Genomic DNA, 10,796 nt, shown 5'->3' with positions numbered 1-10,796 from the left:
TCTTGTCATCTGCTTCTTCTAGTGTTTATTCCTTGGCTTTAAGGGGTATTGTGTTTTGTGATTTTTTTTTTTTTTCTTTTTATAATCTGAGCTAGACTTTTCTTTGGGGGAATTCTTGGAGCCTGGATTGAAAGTGTGTTCCTTGTTCCTATTCTTGTTTCTGCCAGATCCTCAGGAGCATTCCTAATCAAGTATCGTCCAAAATAAAGCTTTAGATGACGTTTTTTGTTCACAAATGAATAGTGTGAATTTTAACTTTCAACCCACTGGGAAAAGGACTTGGGTTACAAATTTTCTGCTTTGTATACTATCATGGTTGAGATAAGAGATTATCATTCCTGTCTCCCTCAGTGAGTGAAGTTTTCCTTTCACTGAGGATATAGTTTTTTGGGGGTCCCAGGTTTTGGGCAAGAGTTTCCTTTTAGATTTTCCAATGTGTGCAGGCTAGTCTTTACATTCTTTTTCCCAACATTTTTAAGATTATAAAGGGAATCTTCAGGGTCATTATTAATTAATAGTTGCCCCAAGATAACCAGCTATTTTGTGCTTGCTTAACTTTCTGGATTCCAGGTTATATTCTGTTTTTAGCATCTGAATATTTGTTCTTACTTTCTTGTTAGTTTGATAGCACATTTAAAATATAGCTAATATTTTTCAATGTCTTATTTTACTTTGAAGTAAAAAGTTCGTTGAGGATTTCTACTCCACTATACTGTCAGAAATTGAAAACCCACATTTTCTTTCAAACTGTTTACAGTCTCATCAGTTATCAATGATGCAATTCATATAATTGGCAACAACAACAGTAAAAGACAAAATTAGAGGTATACTACATTGATTAATAATTCACTAATTTTGATCTAAATATCTTAACTTCTAATCATCATGAAGAGTATTTTTTAAAATAAAGGATTATTTTCTGCAGTCAGTATATCCAAAGATAATTCAAAAATGGCAAATGTACCAGCTGACTAAGCAGGAGAGAAACCAAGTCAAACAAGCGAAAGAACCAGACAATAATCATACTGGTGCATACTTGCTGAATGACAGTCTGAGTACATGAAGTATCACTGTGGACCAGAGTGCCCAGAGAGTTCTGTTGATTAAAATCTTTAACACTGCATTTGATGCTTAAAGTAGCATAGAAATGAATAGAGACCCTTTAATATTTTAAGGCCATGGCCTCTTACCAACCTCAATGCAAGGATTTGTTAGAAAGCCACTGCATTTGTAAACTTAATGCCCATTACCAGAAAAGAAATGGAATCAAATATCCTCTAGAAATAAGCAAAAACTTGGTCAGTTTAGGATTACAGATTGGTGGCAGGGATGTCTCAAAGGAAGAACTGTGGTAGAACTAATGCTTCTGAATATCTCACTGAAACAAGCCATTGACCATCAAATGGTTCAAACATTTTAAATTAGCCCACTTAAATTTATTTAAAAAGTATTATCGAGTTCTCACCAGTTCTCATGTGGTAGCAATAATGTCAACACTGCCTGCAGACTTCTCTTCATCTTTCTTTTTTTTCCCTGAATCCTGTTGAATAGTATGTGTTTTCCAGAATTCAGTGACTTAGCACATTCTATTTCAACTAAATGATCATAAAACAGAAATATAAACATACTTAGCCACACATTTTTACCTTTCTTTTAGTAAAACCTCTAAGCAAATATAGTTTCATTATACTTATTATTTAATCTTTTCTATTTTCCTCCCTCAACTTAATAAATTATCTTTCTCATTAATACTACTCACATTTAGCTCACTTTTGAACTCTGTTTTGTAGACTGACTTTTTGGTGCATGTTTCTCTTTGCAAAGTTCTGCTTCTTGATATTTTAATGGGGGTAGTATTGTGTAATGGGCAGGTCCCTCTCCCACTTGGGTGTGACCTCCTATCCAAGAAAGGTGTATGAATGCACAGCTTATAAATTCTGCTTTAGACCTCAGGAAAAACACTGAAAAGACACTCTGTTCTTTTGATCTATGTTCTGCTGACCTTCTGAATGCTAAGACCACTAGGACCAAGATTAGGAGGTAAGCCTAAAGGAAATGTGCCAAAGAGATCTTGTATATCAAGCAGGAAGAAACACTCTTGGTTCACATGTGCATCTTCTCAATTCACCAGGACCAGGGGAGTCTTCTCGGTCTTGAGTCAAAGCCCTGTAGCAATATGTCTCCACTGGGGGACTAGGAAAGTGGAAGGGAGAAGGGCACTCCCCATGCATCCACTCCCCTCCAACTCCAGAGATTCTGACTATGTAAAGCATTCTGGCGAATAAAGGTGAAAGAAGAAACACAAATGAGTAGTAACTTTTCCCAAAGCCTCCTTTTTACATCCCATGTGAACCTGAAAAGGAGGTAGAAGACTGACTGAGAATTTGTAGCTTCAAGGTCCAAGCCATCTCTCCTTCCTTCATACACAGGCTGTGTATGAAAAGATGATTCATGGCAAGAAAAAAAAACAAATAAAACTATCTTCACTGAGTTTTTACACACATAAGCAGTTACTCAATACATATTTTAATTCACAGTTTTGCATTTATTTTTGCTTAAATATAGTACATTGGGTGACTCAGACAATTAATATTCCAATTTTAAATGTTTTCTTAATGTGTTGCATCAAAAAACGAACAAGACTCATCTTACTGTGCTCTAAGATGGTCTCAAAAGAAACTATCCTCAATTCTTTCTAATCTTCAACAAGCTCACTGTTTACAATCAATTAACTTTTAACTCCCATGAAACAGTTAGCACCAAGATTAGTTTCAGAGATACACACATCACACTCAGGCAATCCTCATTGCTCCCTTTGTGCTATACCTCATTTCACTAACAGGACAGAAGTTTGGGGAGTTGCCACATTCCAACAGGAACCTGGCCAGGGTTAATGAGGCTTTTTCACGGTAGCCCAAACTCCACTGTACCACTGGACCTCATCATCATGCTGAGAAGCCAACACTAATTATAACCATGCTGCTATCCTTGAAACTGCAATATAAAGAATCAAAACTGAGCACAGGACAGTTATCAGTGGACTCAAGTGCCACCTATAGGCTATATCTCTATTTAGTTCTTTTCCCAGGACAAAATTAAAGGCAATATACCAAGAGAGGTGGTAAATCACACAGCTCACCAGAAACTAAAGCTGATTCTTATGCTTGGGCTCTCCTATAGTCTAACTTTAATTCAGTGGTCCATAATTACTCCACAAAGGGCATAATTTAAAATATAACAGAGACCAAAGTTTTTATATTATTATCAGAGGAAGTGAATTACTTATTTATTCTATAGTATTGTGGTGATATTACAAGCTGGTATGTTTAAAAGATGATAAAATATTAAGAAGCTATATATTGGCATTAGTATTATTTCCTTATTGTGCTTTTTAACTTGCTTAGATCATTAACATTTGATGGTTAATATAAAGTATCTTATTACACTATGTCTACACAGTAGTCAATGAGGTGCTTAGAGAGCATTAGAGAAAATTTGTCTGTATAATAATTATCTAAAATTATCATATTCATTAAGTACCTACTTTGAAATGGGCACTGTGATAATAAAAAAATCTATGCTGGGAGCCTTGCATTATGCAGTTTGGCTATCTAACTTAATTGAAATCATTTGCATTATAAAATTTGCCTATATTAATTGAAATTAAATGATTAAAATTAAATAACTAAGAAATATTTGCTTAGCTTCTACTATATCCTCAACACTGAGCTAGTTAGGAGCAAAACAAGGAAATGAAAAGGACTTTTCCCTATTATCAGATTGTTAGCAATATAATTGGGGAGAGGAAACATATACAGATGAAAATGTAAAGGAAAGTTTCAGGGAGTAGGTGTCATAAGAATTGAAAAACATAAGAGATAGTAGAAGAACTAGGAATTTAATTGAGCCTAGAATGAATAAATTGAAGTGGAGAATAGGGGAAAATGGGAAAAGAGGTATGGTAGCATGAATGCATAAGGTATATGTTCTCAAAAAATATTTATGGTCAAAACCATATTTCTTTAACATCTGCTCTGTGATAGAACTTCTATATACTTCTTCAGTTCTCATAATAACACTGTGAGTTGGCTACTATTATTATCCTTATTTTACAGATGAGGATATGAGGTTGAGAGAGGTTGAGTAATTTGATCAAAGTCATTGAAATAAGTAGTAAAATCGGGATTCAAACCCAACACCTTATCATTCCAAAATGGGTATTCTGAACCACTATGGCAATAATAAATAAACCATCTAGCTTTAAAGGATACAGTGTATGGCATGAGATAAATTTAGGAAGTGTAACATCCAGGAGACAGATGGCATATTCAAATTGGGTTGTTGAAGTTGAGTTTGATGCAGAGAATATTTACAAAGGATGTACAAGGTGTAGAGAAGCCACAAGAATAAGACAGGATCCCAGCACTAGCAAAACTATTCCCACCCTTCAGCCTGAAAGGTGGAGTGGAGAGTGGTAGTTACCAAATCCCAAAAGGACAGAGTCTTGTGGAGAGGGATGCCAGATAAGATGCATGACTTTTAGTAGAAAGGAGGAATCTTGGGGAATAAATTCCCTGACTTCATTCTCCTTCCTTCCCATTTCCCACCAGGGTTCCCATTGATGTAGGTCATGCAGATCAGCCGCCAGGGCCACAGGGTAGTTCAAGAGGGGTGGAGAATGGATCTGGAGAAGCAAATGGAAGAGAGAAGGCACAAGAATGTTCTGTGAGGTCCTTGAGTGTTAGGCTAAATTATTTAGACTTTGTTCTGTTGAGGATAAAGGATCAATAAATGTCCAGGGGTGAGGGAATTTCATATGAAAGAACTGCTCTATGAACACTTCCTTTTCATTAATGTGGATAGAATGAAAAGCTGGCAGCAAGAACACTTCTCAGAAAAGCCTTTGCAGAAAGTTCTGGTAGGAGACTTTATAAGCTTAAGAGTGAGTAGTGGTCACACAAGAGAAAGGAAGAGGCTTAGTGAGCTATGATATTTAAAAGGAATGGAGCTCCAATTGCACAGATCATATGGTCCATTGATGAGAGAGTTTCCCTTCTGTTTTCTACTTTGTCCCTTGTGGGATTTATTTTAATGGATTCCTGCCTTTCAGTCCATCAACAAAGCCCTTGGGTAACTGATGTCATTCATTACAAGAGTAATATAGGCTGAAGGGTTAAGACAGTAGATCTCAGCAGTGATGACCTTACTTGAGTTGTTGAGGGAGAGCAGGGAGAAAAATGAAAAGATAACACATGCCAAGATTACAACATGCCATTGGCTATGCTCAGCAATTTTACATTTAAATTTCCCAGTACAACTGGGAGTAGATATTAGTATCATTTTACAAAAAAAGAAATTTGTTGAAGTTCACATAGACAATAATAATCATTATAAATAACAACAACAAAAATAATATGTTATATATAAGACTTTAGGGTATGTAAATGTTAATGAAATCTGAGTCTGTATCCTTGTTTTATTTTATGTTGTGACTTAGTAAACCTGATTGAAACAACCTCAATATCACACTTTATGACTCATTTTAAAATACATTTTTCAAAATATATTAATTTGATTTCTAAAATAATCAATTTGGTAAGGTAATATAAACAAAAGAGGTCCAAGAGATAGATAGTGTCTTTCCCACAAATGGAGTATGTCAGAGCCAGTATCAAACTTTGCATCTTGTATGTTCTTCTTTTAAATTCTTAACATTATGTCATGGTCTCTTGATTTAATATATTATGTGAATATGTGCATTTTATGCACGATGAAGTTAAAAAGGAATAAAAGCCTCAAAACCAAAGTTGTGGGTGAATACCTATAAAAGCAGCATAGTTTCATAGATATTTCCTAAATACACACAAAAAATAAGAGACTAATGGTGGAAGTTGAAGTTAAGAGAGAGAAAGTGAAAGGGTCATTTCAGGACTATAGCTTTTACTAGTTTCCACACCTCTCACTGATGCCACCAAAGTGAAGAGATTCCTGGAATGGCAAGTAAAACAATAGAAAATTGAGTGGGCTCAAACCAAGTAATCTGAAGTGCTATTCACTCAAAGTTCCACCTTTTGGGATGAACAACCATGTTAAGAAATGAATCGAAAGGAATAACACTTGAATAGAATACCTAAGCAATATTTTCAGCTCAAATTCAGAAAAATGCAGCCTGTGTCAGAGAAATTTTTGTTTGTAGAGATAGACACACCATAATCCAAAGAGATCAAAGCCTGTTTAGGAGAATCTAAAAGTTGGAAGTTTTGAACTTTTCTATGTATCTAAGTGAGTTTGTCCTTTAATTGAGAGCTACCACCATTAAACAATGGCATTTTTTCTTCACTTTCATAAATTATCTGTGTAATTATTTTTAAATAATACATCAGAAATCAACAAAATTAAATAATGCCTCATGTAGGTCCCTACCTCTATTTCTAGCTGCTTAGGGATGTATCAAATTATCCTTACTTTTTTATTCAAGAGTTCAGGGCACTCATTCCTGTGTTCAGAACATTCAGAAACAGTTAAACAAAATAAGTTATTCCTAGTAATCCAATAGTAGCTGCTAGGTGCAGCCCAGAAAGTAAAACTTCAAGCCCATACAACTAGAAGAATGACTTAGGTAACAAAGAATGGTTAGGTAACAAATGATACTAAAAAGCAATTGCCAGGAAAGGAAATTAATATTAATTCTCAGCAATTCAAAGTTGACAGCTTTTCCTCTAAGAAACAGAAGCACCAGGAGAGAAAGGAAGTCTTCCCAACACCAGAAAAAAAATGAAGTTTTCAAGGTTTTCACCAAAAAATGCAATTTCAGGCTTATGTTCTTAAAAATTCCCAGGTAATGTCCGTATGGTGAGTCTATAGAGACAGAAATTCAGGCACAGAACTACACTCCTAGCCTTATCAAAGACTCTGATGCACACAGGTAACACAGAAACTGAAGAGCTGCCTAATTTCAAAGAATCCTGTGAGACTAGACAACGGACATGTCAGGAATAAGCAGTATGGACTCAATATGTATATATTACTATACATGTGACAACATTTTAAAATAAAGTTATATGTGGTATTGGATTTTAACTCAAAGTGTAAAGTAAATATACTGATGAATAGATGGTTGAATAAATAAATGGGGGAGAACAGGCAAATCATCCTTACAGAATTCCAAATAATATATATAAAGATACTCCCCTGTCCAGGAAGTAGTTTAACTCTCCCTCCCCACAGATGAGCTGGACTTAGTGATTTGCTTCCAAAAGATAGGTTAAGGAAAGGGAAAAAGAGTAACTTCATAGTAGAGAAATCTAGCAATCATAAAATCTAAGTATGAACAAGTATGAATCTAAGGACTTCTACTTCTAGCCAAATGAAGCAATGAGGGCCAGAGCTACCCGGCTGGCAGAAATCAATTAAAATGCCGGACAGAATAATTGAAACAATGGCTTTCAAAACTTAGGTAGCAAGCAAAAACTGTCAGTGATCCCAAGAGACATGAAATAAATTATGAAACACCACAGTTGCCCATCTTACTACCTATAGATAATTTACAGAACACAATAGAGAGACAGTGAACCTAGGCCGAGGTTCACAGAAACCACTAGATCTCCCTGAGTTGTGGGGATAAATATGGAAGTCTGGGGAGACAAAACAGAGCCACAGTATCTAAGATGAGAGGACTTCACAGAGAGAGTATTGGAGCTCTTCAGAGGGTTACCCTAAAATCTTCAGCTAAGTACTGACCAATACATACATGTGATAGATCTACCTAAGGAAAGAACCAACAAAAAAGAATTCGAGAGATAAATCTAGGGAACTCATATAGAATTTTCTAAGTTTCCATCCAAGAAAAAACTAATTACACTGACCAAATTAAAGGTCTATGAGAGAAAAAATAGTTTGCTTTATACCTGGATTCCACTAGCAGTCTTGATGTCAATATGTCACTTAATACATGTAAATTGTGAATATAAAAAAAATCGGTTAAAGGGAATTCTCCTAGGGAATTAAAATTTTACTGTTTTACCTTATAGAATTCAGCAGTATTTGACTTTTTAAAATAAATAAGTGATATTTCCTTGCTAATTAAGAAAAGGAATCATTATAGATTGAATATAATGAAATAAAATTGAAAACAGAAAAATCTGGGAGCCGAGAATGGATTCAAGAGTTAAACAGCAGGCTTTGAAAAACCACTTTCTTTCTTCAAGCATCATGATCTTTTTTTTTTTTTTTTTTTGCTTCGTTGGGTCTTTGTTGATGCGCGCAGGCTTTCTCTCGTTGAGGCGAGCGCGGGCTACTCTTGGTTGCGGTGCGCGGGCTTCTCATTGCAGTGTCTTTTCTTGTTGCGGAGCATGGACTCTAGGCGCGCAGGCTTCAGTAGTTGTGGCATGCAGGCTCAGTAATTGTGGCTCACGGGCTCTAGAGTGCAGGCTCAGTAGTTGTGGCGCACGGGCTTAGTTGCTCTGCAGCATGTGGGATCTTCCCGGACCAGGGCTCGAACCCATGTCCCCTGCATTGGCAGGCAGATTCTTAACCACTGCACCACCAGGGAATTCCCACAATCTCATATTCAAGGGCCCTTAACTAGAGCCAGGGACACACTTGCTCAGCCATATTCAAGAAGCTAAACTATATCCAGCACATCTATCAGTTAGAAACCAAAGGATAGAACCTGGTTCTGTGAGAGTGAAAATCAGCTTTGCCATGACAGCACTTCGGAGAAATACATCAAATTCTGGGCAAGAGGCAACTGAGGATCAGAACTCCATTATTAGTTGGAAAGCAGCGATGTAGAATACAGAGAATCTAGAATCACAGCATGGAAAACACAGAAGGTGAAGTAAATGTCTTTGGAACAAGACTCCATTCTGGCTACAGCAGTCAGAAGCAACTTCTCTTAGAAAAAGTAGAGATCCACATATAAAAGTCTATGGGAATCCATTTATCCAGTGAGCTACTTTAAATGTTACACTAATCAGCAATACTATATACTATTACCCAGTGTGATATTCTGAATTAAGCTGAAAATTAATGCAGTAGCACATACTTTTCATGCCCAGATTCACTCAGAGGCATCATGTTTAAAACATCAATAAAAATTACTCACTAAAAACCAGCTTCAGAAGGATGCAACAGGACAACGATTTTCTCCCTTTATAAACCGCATTGATAAGGAATTACCTTGTCTAGATGTACTAAATGTCATCACCTGTAGATAATTTGTATACAATAAAATGATAAAGCAAAATATTTTCCTTTTTAATGGGGTACATATATTGAAAGTCTGATTGAAATATTAGTGTTTCACATATGCTAGAAATTCTGAAATCTTATTAAATCAAGGCTAGTTATGCTTACAATGTCTCACCCAGTCAGGTTTAAACTAGTAATGCAGAGAGATAAAAAACAAACAACAGGAGTTCTTGTATTGGGGATTTGAAAATTAAGTCAGTAAGTTGGATATTTAAGCACATAAAAGAATAATCAATGACCTGAAAATTTCAATAATATGTATGAAGAGAAAAGTAAAAGCATTCCATTGACTTTTTATCAAATATTAGAAAAATAAATATATTTGTGGGACTGATAAATGGATGAGAGTCACTTGTTTAGAAAAGCTAAAATTAAATTCCTGATAATAGAAATTGCCACTAATCATTTGGAAGTGATCCTATGTCTTGTCATGGGAAGATTGGAGACTGGACTCCCAGAGAACAGTTTGTTTCCTGGACCTAGAGATGGGAACACTGTCTGGGTGCAGTGAATCTAACGTGTCAAAATTAAAAGAAGGTGCTGATCCAAAATCATGCAAGAGAGACATGATTCAAAAAGGCAGGAAGGGAACCCAGAAAGCCCCCTAAATCAGAGGAAACCAAAGGCAGATATGAAAGGTCATGCACAGTAACAAGCCTCTGAGCCCAAGCTGCTGAGAGCACGTGCAAAGTGCTGAGGCACAAACGATGTGGGACAGGGGGCCTGAACAATCAGTAGAATGGTTAGGTAGGGTTCTCTCTGGATATCTACTAGTGTGTGGTGAAATCTGGTGCTTTCTGTACGATAGGTATGGATGTGGGAACTGGCTTCAGAAGGACTTACACACATTTACCAAATGCTTAAAGAGAATTCTTGGACTGTTTTTCCAGGAATCAGGGGAAAGAAGGAGCTCTCCAGCTGTTATCACAACCTGGCAGAGGCTAGATTTGAAATAGCACATAACATACACAGTAACAGAGAATTGTGTTCTCTGCAGAGCACAGAACCAACAATTCATATAAGATATATGGTCTGACAAGGTTTTTTAATTACTAGGGCTATTTATACCAAATTTTCTTTCTTTTTATTCTGAGGATAAGTGGACATTTATTTCTAACATGCACTGGTTATATGCAAATACAAGTGAGTCATGGCCCATTGCTGAAAAGCACAATTTCTGGAAGTAATGCATGCTAATTACAGTACTTATTGAAAATCACTATTTTGACAACTATAATTTTGCCACCACCTTTCCAAATCCTAAACTGAAAAGTATCTTGTAGCAAATATATTTTAACTAAAATATACTTTTTACAGCTGCTAAAAATCTCTGAGGCTGAGTCCTCTTTTATGAACCATGTTGATTGCTCGGGCAAACAAAATAAATCATAGTAAGGGATACCATATGACACTTTCAAAATATTCTGTTGAATAGTGCAACTGCCCAGTAATTGTTTTATTTTTAAGATTAATATTTCCCCATGGTGCATTCAATAATTATTAATAACAAACTTCTATAAAACAATACCCAATTATTTATTGAG

The 10,796-nt window shown here is 35.9% G+C and overlaps 1 long non-coding RNA gene across 1 annotated transcript in view; it reads left to right on the top strand.

The window, feature by feature from the left end:
* The window catches only part of LOC309622617, a 620,423-nt gene that overhangs the window by 181,724 nt on the left and 427,903 nt on the right, over window positions 1-10,796 (top strand). The gene's annotated exons all lie outside the window — the stretch shown is intronic.

This window comes from Balaenoptera borealis (genome assembly GCF_965194805.1).
Source record: "Balaenoptera borealis genome assembly, chromosome: 2".
Lineage (NCBI taxonomy): Eukaryota > Metazoa > Chordata > Mammalia > Artiodactyla > Balaenopteridae > Balaenoptera > Balaenoptera borealis.
The sequence above is the reverse complement of the archived record's forward strand: the minus strand, read 5'-3'. Positions and strand labels throughout refer to the sequence as shown.